Source organism: Arachis stenosperma, chromosome 5 (assembly GCF_014773155.1).
Source record: "Arachis stenosperma cultivar V10309 chromosome 5, arast.V10309.gnm1.PFL2, whole genome shotgun sequence".
Lineage (NCBI taxonomy): Eukaryota > Viridiplantae > Streptophyta > Magnoliopsida > Fabales > Fabaceae > Arachis > Arachis stenosperma.
Window position 1 is genome coordinate 89032743 of NC_080381.1, and position 17134 is coordinate 89049876.

Genomic DNA, 17134 nt, shown 5'->3' on the forward strand with positions numbered 1-17134 from the left:
CCAAGATATACATTGCACAACACTTTGATGAATGTGATGATCCGTGACACTCATCATCATTCTCACCTATGAACGCGTGTGATTGACAACCACTTCCGTTTTACTCTAGGCTGGGCGCATATCTCTTAGATTCCCCAACAGAATCTTGGTGGTATAAGCTAGATAGATGGCGGCATTCATGGGGATCCGGAAAGTCTAACCTTGTCTGTGGTATTCCGAGTAGGATCTCGGGAATCCGAAAAGTCTAACCTTGTCTGTGGTATTCCGAGTAGGATTCCGGTATTGAATGACTGTGACGGGCTTCAAACTTGCGATTGCTGGGGGTGATGACAAACGCAAAAGGATCAATGGATCCTATTCCAACATGATCGAGAACCAACAGCTGATTAGCCATGCTGTGACAGAGCATTTGGACCATTTTCACTGAGAGGATGGGATGTAGCCATTGTCAAGGGTGATGCCTCCAGACGATTAGCCGTGCAGTGACAGCGCATAGGACCATTTTCCCGAGAGGATTAAAAGTAGCCATTGATGATGGTGATGCCCTACATACAGCTTGCCATGGAAAGGAGTAAGAAGGATTGGATGAAAGCAATAAGAAATTAGAGATTCGAAAGGATTCCAGCATCTCCACACGCCTATCTGAAATTCCCACTATTGATTTACATAAGTATTTCTATCCCTTTTTATTTTCTATTTATTATTAATTTTCGAAACTCATAACCATTTAATCTGCCTAACTGAGATTTACAAGGTGACCATAGCTTGCTTCATACCAACAATCTCTGTGGGATCGACCCTTACTCACGTAAGGTATTACTTGGATGACCCAGTACACTTGCTGGTTAAGTTGAACGGAGTTGTGTCCACACATAAGTGCCATAATAATGATTCCATACAACAACAAAAGAATACTACATTGATGTGATCACAATTTCGTCCACCAACTAGCCAAGCTTCAGCAGGACATTACATTCAAGAGCTAAATTGATGAGAATCAATCAGCTTTGGTGATGATAATAACATCACCTTGAAACACTAGAATTCATTCTTAAGAACTCTGAAGAAAAATACCTAATCTAAGCAACAAGATGAACCATCAGTTGTTCAAACTCAACAATCCCCGGCAACGGCGCCAAAAACTTGGTGTTGTTGCCGGATCAAAACTTGGCACTGTTATTGCAGGGAACAAATGCGAAACTGTAGTTAGGACATTTAATTCCCTAGTATCAGCGCCAAAAACTTGGTGCACGAAATTGTGATCATCAATGGCGCCATCAACATGGTACGCTCAATTGCAATCTCAACACTTTATCACAACTTTGCACAACTAACCAGCAAGTGCACTGGGTCGTCCAAGTAATAAACCTTACGCGAGTAAGGGTCGATCCCACGGAGATTGTTGGTATGAAGCAAGCTATGATCACCTTGTAAATCTCAGTCAGGCGGATTCAAATGGTTATGGATGATATATGAATAAAACATAGAATAAAGATAGAGATACTTATGTAATTCATTGGTGAGAATTTCAGATAAGCGTATGGAGATGCTTTGTCCCTTCCATCTCTCTGCTTTCCTACTGTCTTCATCCAATCCTTCTTACTCCTTTCCATGGCAAGCTGTATGTTGGGCATCACCATTGTCAGTGTCTACAGTCCCGTCCTCTCAGTGAAAATGGTCCAAATGCTCTGTCACAGCATGGCTAATCATCTGTCGGTTCTCAATCAGGTTGGAATAGAATCAATTGATTCTTTTGCGTCTGTCACTAACGCCCAGCCTTCAGGAGTTTGAAGCTCGTCACAGTCATTCAATCATTGAATCCTACTCAGAATACCACAGACAAGGTTTAGACCTTCCGGATTCTCTTGAATGCCTCCATCAATTCTAGCTTATACCACGAAGATTCCGATTAAGGAATTCAAGAGATAAACATTCAAGCCTTGTTTTCCTGTAGAACGGGAGTGGTTGTCAGGCACGCGTTCATAAGTGAGAATGATGATGAGCGTCACATAATCATCACATTCATCATGTTCTTGGGTGCGAATGAGTATCTTAGAACAAGAATAAGCTGAATTGAATAGAAGAACAATAGTAATTGCATTAATACTCGAGGTACAGCAGAGCTCCACACCTTAATCTATGGTGTGTAGAAACTCCACCGTTGAAAATACATAAGAACAAGGTCTAGGCATGGCCGTGAGGCCAGCCCCCAATGATCTAAGAACTAGACGTCCAAAGATGATCCTAAGATCTAAAGTGATCAAAAAGATATGAATACAATAGTAAAAGGTCCTATTTGTAGAGAACTAGTAGCCTAGGGTTTACAGAAATGAGTAAATGACATAAAAATCCACTTCCGGGCCCACTTGGTGTGTGCTTGGGCTGAGCATTGAAGCATTTTCGTGTAGAGACTTTTCTTGAAGTTAAACGCTAGCTTTTATGCTAGTTTGGGCGTTTAACTCCCATTCTTGTGCCAGTTCCAGCGTTTAACGCCGGGCAGTTTTGAGCTGATTTGGAACGCGAGTTTGGGCCATCAAATCTCGAGCAAAGTATGAACTATTACATATTGCTGGAAAGCCCAGGATGTCTACTTTCCAACGCCGCTGAGAGCGTAGCAATTGAGCTTCTGTAGCTCCATAAAATCCACTTCGAGTGCAGGGAGGTCAGAATCCAACAGCATCTGCAGTCCTTTTCAGCCTCTAAATCAGATTTTTGCTCAGGTCCCTCAATTTTAGCCAGAAAATACCTGAAATCATAGAAAAATATACAAACTCATAGTAAAGTCCATAAAAGTGAATTTTAACTAAAAACTAATAAAAATATAATAAAAACTAACTAAAAGATACTAAAAACATACTAAAAACAATGCCAAAAAGCGTATAAATTATCCGCTCATCAGCAACCAAAAGCGACAGAGTAATAAAAAGTAAACCCAAGGGATTACTTGAAATAAATCAAGAAAGGATCAACTAAGAGAATCAACTAAACAGAAGGCGTGCATCAAAAGGGAGACAACTTGACCCGAAAGACCACGACCTCCCCAAAATCAATTTACAAACTATTTTATGAAAGAATACTCAAACAAAGAACTAGCCTCAAAAAGGACACTTCAGCTAAGACAGGAAATAAACCAAAGCACAAAGGCAATCAAAAGAGGTCGGACAACAAGACTCCAACACTCTGAAGATTCCTGGAAAGTGCTAAAGAAAGCTACAGTCAAGCATATCACAAAGAAATAAAGCTGTTACAATAAAACAGACTCAAGAGGCCACTTAGAAGTCGACCACAAGAGTAAAGAAAATACCTTATTTTTTCCAAATAAAGTTGCTAAAAGAAAAGCAACTAAAAGTGTCCAGAGTCGGAATAGATCAAGCAGTCACAAAATAGTAGTCCAAAAGACCCATGGTGGACGAAATTGTGATCCATGTTCTTTTGTACTTGTATGAAATCATTATTATGGCATCGGTTGTTTTTACAACTTCGTTCAACTGACCAGCAAGTGTACTGGGTCGTCCAAGTAATAAACCTTACGCGAGTAAGGGTCGATCCCACAGAGATTGTTGGTATGAAGCAAGCTATGGTCACCTTGTAACTCTCAGTTAGGCAGATTAAAATTGCTTATGGTTTCGAAAATTAATAATAAAAGAGAAATAATAAAAGGGATAGAATACTTATGCAGATTCATTGGTGGGAATTTCAGATAAGCATATGGAGATGCTGTATGGCTCAAGGACGCCTGCTTTCCTACTGCTTCAACTCAATCCTTCTTACTCCTTTCCATGGCAAGCTGTTTATAGGGGTTCACCGTTCGACGATGGCTACTTTCAATCCTCTCGGGAAAATGGTCCTCTGCGGCTGTCACTCGCATGGCTAATCGTCTGGAGGCATCACCTGGCCGAAGGCTACATCCCATCCTCGCAGTGAAAACTACGCTCACGCGCTCTGTCACAGCACGGCTAATCACTGGTTGGTTCCCGCGCCTACTGGAATAGAATCCCTTGATTCTTTTGCATTTGTCACTAACGCCCAGCACTTGCGAGTCTGAAGCACGTCACAGTCATTCATTACCGGAATCCTACTCGGAATACCACAGACAAGGTTAGACTTTCCGGATTCCCAGGATCCTACTCGGAATACCACAGACAAGGTGAGACCTTCCGGATCCTCATAAATGCCGCCATCTATCTAGCTTATACCACGAAGATTTTGTTGGGGAATCTAAGAGATACACATTCAAGCTCTGTTGCATGTAGAACGGAAGTGGTTGTCAATCACGTGCGTTCATAAGTGAGAATGATAATGAGGGTCATATAATCATCACATTCATCATGTTCTTGGGTGCGAATGAATATCTTGGAATAAGAATAAGATAGAATTGAATAAAAGAAAATAGAATTGCATTAATACTTGAGGTACAGCAGAGCTCCACACCCTTAATCTATGGTGTGCAGAAACTCCACCGTTGAAAATACATAAGTAAAAGGTTCAGGCATGGCCGAATGGCCAGCCCCTATGTGGTCACAAGACCGAATGATCAAAGACATCTAATACAATAGTTAAATGTTCTATTTATAATAAACTAGCTCCTAGGGTTTACATGAGTAAGTAATTGATGCATAAATCCACTTCCGGGGCCCACTTGGTGTATGCTTGGGCTGAGCTTGATCAATCCACGAGCTGAGGCATCTCTTGGAGTTGAACTCCGAGTTATGACGTGTTTTGGGCGTTCAACTCCGGATCATGACGTTTTTCTGGCGTTTAAGTCCAGACAGCAGCATGAACTTGGCGTTCAACGCCAAGTTACGTCGTCAATTTCCGAATAAAGTATGGACTATTATATATTGCTGGAAAGCCCTGGATGTCTACTTTCCAACGCCGTTGAGAGCGCGCCAATTGGAGTTCTGTAGCTCCAGAATTCATTTCGAGTGCAGGGAGGTCAGAATCCAACAGCATCAGCAGTCCTTTTGTCAGCCTTTATCAGAGTTTTGCTCAAATCCCTCAATTTCAGTCAGAATTTACCTGAAATCACAGAAAAACACACAAACTTATAGTAAAGTCCATAAATGTGAATTTAGCATACAAACTAATGAAAACATCCCTAAAAGTAGCTTGAACTTACTAAAAACTACCTAAAAACAATGCCAAAAAGCGTATAAATTATCCGCTCATCACAACACCAAACTTAAATTGTTGCTTGTCCCCAAGCAACTGAAAAACAAATAGGATAAAAAGAAGAGAATATACTATAAATTCCAAAATATCAATGAATATTAATTATAATTAGATGAGCGGGACTTGTAGCTTTTTGCTTCTGAACAGTTTTGGCATCTCACTTTTTCCTTTGAAGTTTAGAATGATTGGCTTCTATAGGAACTTAGAATTTCGGATAGTGTTATTGACTTTCCTAGTTAAGCATGTTGATTCTTGAACATAGCTACTTATGAGTCTTGGCTGTGGCCCTAAGCATTTTGTTTTCTAGTATTACCACCGGATACACAAATGCCACAGACACATAACTGGGTGAACCTTTTCAGATTGTGACTCAGCTTTGCTAGAGTCCCCAGTTAGTGGTGTCCAGAGCTCTTAAGCACACTCTTTTCTTGCTTTGGATCACGACTTTAACCACTCAGTCTCAAGCTTTTCACTTGGACCTTCACAACTTTATTTCTTTCTTTTTCTTTCTTTTTCTCTTTCTTTTTCGATTTTTTTTTCGCCTCTTTTCTCTTTTTTTTTTTTGTATTCACTGCTTTTTCTTGCTTCAAGAATCATTTTTTATGATTTTTCAGATCCTCAGTAACATGTCTCCTTTTTCATCATTCTTTCAAGAGCCAACATTCATGAATCACAAATTCAAAAGACATATGCACTGTTTAAGCATACATTCAGAAAACAAAAATATTGCCACCACATCAAAATGATTAAACTGTTATAAAATTCAAAATTCATGCAATTCTTTTTCTTTTCAATTAAGCACGTTTCTTTTTTTTTTTTAGAAAGGTGATGGATTCATAGGACATTCATAACTTTAAGGCATAGACACTAAGACACTAATGATCACAAGACACAAACATAGATAAACATAAGCACTAAAATTCGAAAAACAGAAAATAAAGAACAAGGAGATTAAAGAACAGGTCCACCTTAGTGATGGCGGCTCTTTCTTCCTCTTGAAGATCCTATGGAGTGCTTGAGCTCCTCAATGTCTCTTCCTTGTCTTTGTTGTTCCTCTCTCATGATTCTTTGATCTTCTCTAATTTCATGGAGGATGATTGAGTGTTCTTGATGCTCCACCCTTAGTTGTCCCATGTTGGAACTCAATTCTCCTAGGGAGGTGTTTAGTTGCTCCCAATAGTTTTGTAGAGGAAAGTGCATCCCTTGAGGAATCTCAGGGATCTCATGATGAGTGGGGTCTCTTGTGTGCTCCATCCTCTTCTTAGTGATGGGCTTGTCCTCATCAATAGGGATGTCTCCCTCTATGTCAACTCCAACTGAATAACAGAGGTGACAAATGAGATGAGGGAAGGCTAACCTTGCCAAGGTAGAGGACTTGTCCGCCACCTTATAAAGCTCTTGAGCTATAACCTCATGAACTTCTATTTCTTCTCCAATCATGATGCTATGAATCATGATAGCCCGGTCTATGGTAACTTCGAACCGGTTGCTAGTGGGAATAATTGAGCGTTGGATAAACTCCAACCATCCTCTAGCCACAGGTTTGAGGTCATGCCTTCTCAATTGAACCGGCTTCCCTTTTGAATCTCTCTTCCATTGGGCGCCCTCTTCACATATGACTGTGAGGACTTGGTCCAACCTTTGATCAAAGTTGACCCTTCTAGTGTAAGGGTGTTCATCTCCTTGCATCATGGGCAAATTGAATGCCAACCTTACACTTTCCGGACTAAAATCCAAGTATTTCCCCCGAACCATAGTGTTCCGAGGGTAACCTGAAACTGTAGGTCGATCTCGGATGAGATCTTCTGTGCTGGTCGGAGCTGTTGTGTCCGACTTGTTGATGGTGGTCGGAGCCGCCGCGTCCGACTTGTTGGACTGGTTGCACTGCTGATCCTTCGTCACCGGAGGGTGGGGGGTACCTGCAAGAGACTCCGATGCTTAAGTTAGCATGGGTATTAAACAGGTTTTATGTAGAATCAGAGTATGAGTTATACCTGGGTGCTCCAGTGTATTTATAATGGTGAGATGTGGCCTCCTGTGGATAAGATAAGTTTAGTTATCTTATCTTATCTTTATCTTATCTTTAAGTGAGGTCATCATATCTTCAAGGGAACCGCCTTTATCTTTCTGGGCTTTAGCTGCCTTTAGATTGGGCTGTGTTCCTTCGTTTTGGGCCTGCTTTGGGCTCCTTTGGCAAGTTGGCCGAGCTCTTTGAGAAGAGGTCGGGCATTTAGCCGAGCTCTTTGAGAAGAGGTCGGGCATTTAGCCGAGCTCTTTGAGAAGAGGTCGGATAGTCTGACCTGAAGAGGTCGGTCGGCTTGTCGCTAAACATCCCGGGTCGGACAGGTTGACCCAGGGTATGAACAGTGCCCCTGCTTGAGTTCGATCTTTCCATGAGATCATGCTTTTCAGAGCTTCGATCTCTTTGGAAGTCGTGCTCGAGCATCTGTCTGGCTTGTTTCTTCATTGCTTTGCAATCTTTGTAGATTTTCTAGAGGTTTGGTACTTCACAGTCCAACCTCTTTTGAGTGGTAGCGTGGGTTTTCTACCCTTGCCTTCTGGATCACGCCTTGCTTTAAGTTTGTGTTGACAACCCTCTGCTTTGGCGAAGTTGTCCTTGCGGCTTAATATCCGGACTTTTAGTGATTTGTCCAATGACTTTTTTAGTGTTCTTTATGTAGAACCTTTTTTAGTCTCGGGTGACGTTCGTAGCCCTGTTGAGATTGTGCCTTCTTTGAGTGGAGTTGTATCCCTTTTAGCTAAGCACTTTTGAGCCTTAAGGTTTTTTCTTAACCTTTTGGCTTGTTCTTTTTTGAGATTGTACTTGCGCCTCTTCTTAGCTGACGTCGACCTGTACAACTTTGCCCCTGCTTGAGTTCGATCTTTCTGTGAGATCGTGCTCTCTTTGGGGGAAGTCGTACTCAAGCATCCTGACTTTGGTCGATCTTGAGTAGTTTTATCTTGTGCGAGTTTGGCATTGCCTTTTTTTGTTGAGAGGTCTTTTCAGCCTTCTTCCGATTTGTTTGTCTTCACTGTTCGGGCTTTTAGTCATAATCCAACAACTTTTTAGGTATAGTTCCTGATGGGAAACCTTTTATAGTCTGTTTGGATGACTTTTTAGCGCCGTTTTGATTTGTGCTTTTGCCTTTTAAGTAGTGTCTTTTTTCAAGACTTCGTACCTTTTAGCAAAGCATTCCTGGCATTCCTCTGGCCGTTGCGAGATGTCTTTGTCCCCTTTGTGGATCTTTGTAGAGTGTCGGTATTTTGTTGTCCGACCTCTTTGGATCACTGCTGGTTTTGTCCACTTTCTGCTTGGTTGAGGTGGTCCTTGGGGCTAATTTGTCCGACGACTTTTTAGTGTTCTTTGGTAGAACCTTTTTAGTTGGTCTGAACAATTTTGATAGCCTTGTCATGGAGCCGTGGCTTTTTGGGCAAAGCTATGTCCCTTTTAGCGCACGCTTTTCGTTGGTCCAATTTCTCGTGTCGACGAGCTGTAGCTTTTGTTGGTCCGACTTCTTGTCGGTCCAAGCTGTGGTTTTCGCTGGTCCGACTTCTTCTTGTCGGTCCAAGCTGTAGCTTTGGGCCGACTTCTTCATGTCGGTCGCTTCTAAGTTATTTCTAGTAATCCTCTTTATTGGACCTCTGTCAGGTCTCTTTCAGGGATTACTTTTTATAACTTTTTGTTTATGGGACGACTTCTTTACGTCAGTCCCTTCTCTAAGTTATTTTTGTAATCCTCTTTCTTGGACCTTTGTCAGATCTCTTTCAGGGATTACTTTTATAACTTGTCCGTTGTAGGAGACCGACTTCTTTATGTCGATCTCTTCTAAGTTATTTCGTAACCCTCTTTCTTGGACCTTTGTCAGGTCTCTTTCAGGGATTACTTTTTATAACTTTTTGTTTATGGGACGACTTCTTTACGTCAGTCCCTTCTCCAAGTTACTTTTGTAATCCTCTTTCTTGGACCTTTGTCAGATCTCTTTCAGGGATTACTTTTATAACTTGTCTGTTGTAGGAGACCGACTTCTTTATGTCGATCTCTTCTAAGTTATTTCGTAAATCAATCGGAAGGGTGATTCCCCCGTGGTGAAGTGTGGAGTTGTCCGATATGCCCATAGGACTTGTGGGAGCTCTTCAGCCCAAGCTCCCTTTGTGTCCTTTAGTCTCCGTTTTAACCTAGCTAGTATGATTTTGTTGGCAGCTTCTGCTTGTCCATTGGCTTGTGGGTGTTCTACGGATGTGAATTGGTGCTTTATTTTCAAGTTAGCCATTCTTTTCTTGAAACCTGTGTCCGTGAATTGAGTGTCATTGTTTGTGGTGATGGAGTAAGAAACCCCAAACCTTGTAATAATGTTCTTTGTACAAGAATTTCTGACTTCTTTGAGCAGTGGCATTAGCTAGGGGCTCTGCCTCAATCCATTTTGTGAAGTAATCCACCCCTACAATGAGGAACTTGACTTGTCCCGATCCTTGGAAAAATAGTCCGAGGAGGTTGAGTCCCCTCTTTGCGAACGGCCAAGGTGATGTTACACTGATGAGCTCCTCTGGTGGGGCAATGTGGAAGTTGGCATGCTTTTTGATGTAAAGCTTTGACTTTGTATTTGGGTTTTTGCTCTGTTGTTGCCTCCAAAGGGTGCCCTTGGACTTTTGTGTGAGTCCTGGGGTTTCCCTTTTACTGCCACGTCTGTCACTTTATGTTTTACTGTTATTGTCCGAGTTGTTTCCTTATTTGCCCGAGTTGTTTGGTAGTAATTCCATAGTCGACCTATGTCTTTGAGATGTCTACTAAGATCCCGGACAGCGTGTCTGATTAGCTGGATTTCATAGTTTAAATGCGTGTTTACTGTGGCTGACCCTGAGTACATCCCTTATACCGCCTTCGAGACCGATTTGTTGTGGTCTTGTAATGTAGCTCGGATGAGGCTTCTGTTATTGCCCCTTGGTTGGCTAGTTTTGAAAATGCATCAGCTCGGGCATTCTGCTCTCAAGGTATGTGTCAGACCTCATATCCCCGAATTGTCCGAGCTGTTGGTGCTGGCTGGTTTTGAAAATGTATAAGCTCGGGCATTCTATGTGTCGGACTTCATTTTCCCCGATTTGTCCGAGCTATTTTCTGTTTTTGTCCAGAGTCCCCCGAATTGTCCGAGATGTTCTCTGGTTTTGTCCAAGGTCTCCCGAATTATCCGAGCTGTCCTTTGTAGGATTCTTCCAGCTAAGTTTGTTTCCTGCAGGATGCCCTTTATTGGCTGGTTGGTTGGAACTCTGATAGTGTGAGCTTGAAAGTATGGGTGGAGTCGTCGAGAGGTGAGTATGAGGGTGTAGGCGAACTTTTTCTATCTGTTGATAGGTTAGTTCAGTCCCTTGTAAAGCTTTGCTGACGAAGTAGACGGGTTGTTTCCCACTTTCGTCTTCTCTGACTAGTGCTGAGGCTATTGCCTGACTTCCCACGGCGAGGTATAATGAGTTCTTCACTTTCCTGTGGTCTGGAAAGGATGGGTGGTTGCCCCAAGAATTTTGAAATCTCGGAAGGCTTGTTCGTACTCCGTTGTCCTTTTCAACTCGTCCGACCTCCTTAGCGTGAGGTGGACGTTCAACTCGTCCGACCTCTTTGGTGTGAGGTAGATGTTTAACTCGTTCGACCTCTTTGGTATGAGGTGGACCTTTAACTCGTCCGACCTCTTGGTTGTGAGGTGGACCTTCAACTTGTCCGACCTCTTTGGTGTGAGGTGGACCTTCAATTCGCCCGACATCTTCGGTGTGAGGTGGACCTTCAACTTGTCCGACCTCTTTGTTGTGAGGTGGACCTTAACTCGCCCGACCTCTTCCGTGTGAGGTGGACCTTCAACTTGTCCGACCTCTTTGGTGTGAGGTGGACCTTAACTCGCCCGACCTCTTCGGTGTGAGGTGGACCTTCACCTTGTCCGACCTCTTTGTTGTGAGATGGACCTTCAACTTGTCCGACCTCTTTGTTGTGAGGTGGACCTTAACTCGCCCGACCTCTTCCGTGTGAGGTGGACCTTCAACTTGTCCAACCTCTTTGGTGTGAGGTGGACCTTCAATTCGCCCGACATCTTCGGTGTGAGGTGGACCTTCAACTTGTCCGACCTCTTTGGTGTGAGGTGGACCTTAACTCGCCCGACCTCTTCCGTGTGAGGTGGACCTTCAACTTGTCCGACCTCTTTGGTGTGAGGTGGACCTTCAATTCGCCCGACATCTTCGGTGTGAGGTGGACCTTCAACTTGTCTGACCTCTTTGGTGTGAGGTGGAACTTAAACTCGCCCGACATCTTCAGTGTGAGGTGGACCTTCAACTTGTCCGACCACTTTGGTGTGAGGTAGACCTTAACTCGCCCGACCTCTTCGGTGTGAGGTGGACCTTCACCTTGTCCGACCTCTTTGTTGTGAGGTGGACCTTCAACTCGCCCGACCTCTTCGGTGTGAGGTGGACCTTCAACCTGCCCAATTCTTTGTTATGAGGTGGGCCTTCAACTCGTCCGACCTCTTTCTCCTTTTTGCTTTTGATTGGGCGAGGTGGTGGGACCTTCTCCGATTGATCTTCTCTTTTCTTGGACTCTTTATCCTTGTCCCGTGGTGGGTTAGGAGAATTCGGTTTTTTAGCTTTCTCCTAGTCGAGAGTTCTCTTCCATGTTGATGTATTTCTGTTCCCGTTCCTGTACCTCGTTCAGAGATGTTGGGTGCTTCTTGGATATTGAGTGGCTGAGAGGTCCTTCTCTTAGGCCATTGATGAGTCCCATGATGGCCGCTTTTGTTGGAAGACTTTGTATGTCAAGGCATGCGTTGTTGAATCTTTCCATGTAACAGTGAAGGCTTTTCTGATCTCCTTTTTTAATTCCCAGCAAGCTTGAAGTGTGTTTGGCTTTATCCTTCTGGATGGAGAACCTGGCGAGGAATCTTCTTAACAAGGTCGTCAAACTTGTGATGGATCTTGGAGACAAACTGTCGAAGCACCATATTGCTGTCTTCGTTAGAGTAGTCGGGAATACTTTGCATCGAATGGCGTCCGATGTGTCGGTGAGGTACATTCTTCTGAAATTACTGAGATGATGGCTTGGATCCAATGTGCCGCCGTACGGGATCATGTCGGGAGACTTGAAGTCCTTTGGGACTTTAGCTTTCATGATATCTTTGGTGAATGGGTCTTGATCTTTGTAGGGGCTGTCTTCGTGACCGGATCGAGTTGTTTTGGCCTTGAGATCTGCTTCGAGTTTTAGGAGCTTGTCCTTTAACTCGTGGCATCACCTAACTTCCCTTCGTAGGTCTCTCTCAGCTTCTTGTTGATGTTCCACCTTTTTTTTCGAGTTGCTTTAAGCGATTTTGAAGTGCCTCCATAGCCTCCTCTTTTGGCGAATTCTCGCCTTTGGTGGGCTGAAGAGTATCTTTTTGGTGTAGTATCCGCGTCTTTGTGCGGTGTTCTATCCTCTAGATCTGAATCATGGTCGTTGTCATGGTTGTCCGCTATGGTGATGGGATGACTTCCAGGTTCCCCGGCAACGGCGCCAATGTTCCGAGGGTAACCTGAAACTGTAGGTCGATCTCGGATGAGATCTTCTGTGCTGGTCGGAGCTGTTGTGTCCGACTTGTTGATGGTGGTCGGAGCCGCCGCGTCCGACTTGTTGGACTGGTTGCACTGCTGATCCTTCGTCACCGGAGGGTGGGGGTACCTGCAAGAGACTCCGATGCTTAAGTTAGCATGGGTATTAAACAGGTTTTATGTAGAATCAGAGTATGAGTTATACCTGGGTGCTCCAGTGTATTTATAATGGTGAGATGTGGCCTCCTGTGGATAAGATAAGTTTAGTTATCTTATCTTATCTTTATCTTATCTTTAAGTGAGGTCATCATATCTTCAAGGGAACCGCCTTTATCTTTCTGGGCTTTAGCTGCCTTTAGATTGGGCTGTGTTCCTTCGTTTTGGGCCTGCTTTGGGCTCCTTTGGCGAGTTGGCCGAGCTCTTTAAGAAGAGGTCGGGCATTTAGCCGAGCTCTTTGAGAAGAGGTCGGGCATTTAGCCGAGCTCTTTGAGAAGAGGTCGGATAGTCTGACCTGAAGAGGTCGGTCAGCTTGTCGCTAAACATCCCGGGTCGGACAGGTTGACCCAGGGTATGAACACATAGTAAGATAATTCTTTGGATTCGGGTTCACACTTTGATCATGGTTCTTGGTGATCCATGCATTGGCATAGAACTCTTGAACCATCAAGATTCCGACTTGTTGAATGGGGTTGGTAAGGACTTCCCAACCTCTTCTTCGGATCTCATGTCGGATCTCCGGATATTCACTCTTTTTGAGTGAAAAAGGGACCTCGGGGATCACCTTCTTCAAGGCCACAACTTCATAGAAGTGGTCTTGATGCACCCTTGAGATGAATCTCTCCATCTCCCATGACTCGGAGGTAGAAGCTTTTGCCTTCCCTTTCCTCTTTCTAGAGGTTTCTCTGGCCTTGGATGCCATAAATGGTTATGGAAAAACGAAAAAGCAACGCTTTTACCACACCAAACTTAAGAGGTTTGCTCGTCCTCGAGCAAAAGAAGAAAGAAGGGAGAAGAAGAAGAAGAAATGAGGAAGAAGGGAATGGCTTTTGTGTTCGGCCAAAGAGGGGGAGAAGTGGTGTTTAGGTTGTGTGAAAATGAAAGGGTGAAGAAGGGTATATATAGGGGAGGGGGAAGGGTAAGGTTCGGTCAAGTGAGGGTGGGTTTGGGAGGGAAAGTGGTTTGAATTTGAATGGTGAGGTAGGTGGGGTTTTATGAAGGATGGATGTGAGTGGTGAAGAGGAAGATGGGATTTGATAGGTGAAGGGTTTTTGGGGAAGAGGTGTTGAGGTGATTGGTGAATGGGTGAAGAAGAGAGAGAGTGGTGGGGTTGGTGGGGATCCTGTAGGGTCCACAGATCCTGTGGTGTCAAGGAAAAGTCATCCCTGCACCAAATGGCATGCAAAATCACGTTTTGAGCCAATTCTGGCGTTAAACGCCGGGCTGGTGCCCATTTCTGGCGTTTAACGCCAGGTTCTTGCCCTTTTCTGGCGTTTAACGCCAGTCTGGTGCCCCTTTCTGGCGTTAAATGCCCAGAATGGTGCCAGACTGGGCGTTAAACGCCCACCTGCTAGCCTTACTGGCGTTTAAACGCCAGTAAGTTCTTCCTCCAGGGTGTGCTGTTTTTCTTCCTGTTTTTCATTCTGTTTTTGCTTTTTCAATTGATTTTGTGACTTCTCATGATCATCAACCTAAAAAAAACATAAAATAACAAAAGAAAATAGATAAAATATAGCATTGGGTTGCCTCCCAACAAGCGCTTCTTTAATGTCAGTAGCTTGACAGAGGGCTCTCATGGAGCCTCACATTTTCTCAGAGAAATGTTGGAACCTCCCAACACCAAACTTAGAGTTTGAATGTGGGGGTTCAACACCAAACTTAGAGTTTGGTTGTGGCCTCCCAACACCAAACTTAGAGTTTGACTGTGGGGGCTCTGTTTGACTCTGATTTGAGAGAAGCTCTTCATGCTTCCTCTCCATGGTGACAGAGGGATATCCTTGAGCCTTAAACACAAAGGATTCTTCATTCACTTGAATGATCAGTTCGCCTCTATCAACATCAATCACAGCCTTTGCTGTGGCTAGGAAGGGTCTGCCAAGGATGATGGTTTCATCCATGCACTTCCCAGTCTCTAGGACTATGAAATCAGCAGGGATGTAATGGTCTTCAATCTTCACCAAAACATCCTCTACAAGTCCATGAGCTTGTTTTCTTGAGTTGTCTGCCATCTCTAATGAGATTATTGCAGCTTGCACCTCAAAGATCCCTAGCTTCTCCATTACAGAGAGAGGCATGAGGTTTACACTTGACCCTAAGTCACACAGAGCCTTCTTGAAGGTCATGGTGCCTATGGTACAAGGTATTGAAAACTTCCCAGGATCTTGTCTCTTTTGAGGTAATTTCTGCCTAGACAAGTCATCCAGTTCTTTGGTGAGCAAAGGAGGTTCATTCTCCCAAGTCTCATTTCCAAATAACTTGTCATTTAGCTTCATGATTGCTCCAAGGTATTTAGCAACTTGCTCTTCAGTGACATACTCGTCCTCTTCAGAGGAAGAATACTCATCAGAGCTCATGAAAGGCAGAAGTAAGTCCAATGGAATCTCTATGGTCTCATTTTGAGCCTCAGATTCCCATGGTTCCTCATTGGGGAACTCATTGGAGGCTAGTGCACGCCCATTGAGGTCTTCCTCAGTGGCGTCCACTTCCTCTTCCTCCTCTCCAAATTCGGCCATATTGATGGCCTTGCACTCCCCTTTTGGATTTTCTTCTGTATTGCTTGGAAGAGTACTAGGAGGGAGTTCAGTAATTTTCTTGCTCAGCTGTCCCACTTGTGCCTCCAAATTCCTTATGGAGGACCTTGTTTCAGTCATGAAACTTTGAGTGGTTTTGATTAGATCAGAGACCATGGTTGCTAAGTCAGAGGTGTTCTGCTTAGAACTCTCTGTCTGTTGCTGAGAAGATGATGGAAAAGGCTTGCCATTGCTAAACCTGTTTCTTCCACCATTATTGTTGTTGAAACCTTGTTGAGGTCTTTCTTGATTCTTCCATGAGAAATTTGGGTGATTTCTCCATGAAGAATTATAGGTGTTTCCATAGGGTTCTCCTAGGTAATTCACCTCTTCCATTGAAGGGTTCTCAGGATCATAGGCTTCTTCTTCAGATGAAGCATCCTTAGTACTGCTTGGTGCATTTTGCATTCCAGACAGACTTTGAGAAATCAAATTGACTTGTTGAGTCAATATCTAGTTCTGAGCCAAAATGGCATTCAGAGTATCAATCTCAAGAACTCCTTTCTTCTGATTAGTCCCATTGTTCACAGGATTCCTTTCAGAAGTGTACATGAATTGGTTATTTGCAACCATTTCAATCAGCTCTTGAGCTTCTGTAGGCGTCTTCTTTAGATGAAGAGATCCTCCAGCAGAGCTATCCAAAGACATCTTGGATAGTTCAGAGAGACCATCATAGAAAATACCTATGATGCTCCATTCAGAAAGCATGTCAGAAGGACATTTTCTGATCAATTGTTTGTATCTTTCCCAAGCTTCATAGAGGGATTCTCCATCCTTCTGTCTGAAGGTTTGGACTTCCACTCTAAGCTTACTCAATTTTTGAGGTGGAAAGAACTTTGCCAAGAAGGCATTGACTAGCTTTTCCCATGAGTCTAGGCTTTCTTTGGGTTGTGAGTCCAACCATGTCCTAGCTCTGTCTCTTACAGCAAAAGGGAATAGCATAAGTCTGTAGACCTCAGGGTCAACCCCATTAGTCTTGACAGTGTCACAGATTTGCAAGAACTCAGCCAAAAACTGATGAGGATCTTCCAATGGAAGTCCATGAAACTTGCAATTCTGTTGCATTAGAGAAACTAATTGAGGCTTAAGCTCAAAGTTGTTTGCTCCAATGGCAGGGATAGAGATGCTTCTCCCATAGAAGTCGGGAGTAGGTGCAGTAAAGTCACCCAGCACCTTCCTTGCATTGTTTGCATTGTTGTTGTTTTTGGCTGCCATGTCTTCTTCTTCTTTGAAGATTTCTGTTAGGTGATGACAAGTCATCATATACCCATTTTTCAAGCTAATTTCACTTGTTTTGTTAGCATTTATGCACTTTCTTGCATCCTAAGTAAGTGATTTGGAGTGAAAATGCATAACTTCTCTAAATCAAGCAATCACCATGAAATTAATGTTAAATCATGAGGTTTAAGCTAATTTTAATTGCATTTTAATTGATTTATAAGCCTCTTGAATTTAGTGATACTTTGAGTGGTTGTTTGGTTTATTGTAGGTGAAGAAAAGAAAAGAAAATGAAAAGCGTGGCCTAAGAAGCGTGACACAAGAAAAGGAAAGCGTGGCCAAAGAGGAGAGAAGCGTGCCGCAACTAATGGGGGAAGCAACATTGCCCTCCACAAGGGCAGAATGCC

The 17134-nt window shown here is 43.4% G+C and overlaps 1 non-coding gene across 1 annotated transcript; it reads left to right on the forward strand.

Moving 5' to 3' along the window:
* The first annotated feature begins 16211 nt into the window (after positions 1-16211).
* LOC130984871 (small nucleolar RNA R71) lies at positions 16212-16319 on the forward strand. The gene has a single exon (XR_009088777.1). It is a non-coding gene; the product is annotated as a small nucleolar RNA R71 (small nucleolar RNA).
* Positions 16320-17134: the final 815 nt, after the last annotated feature.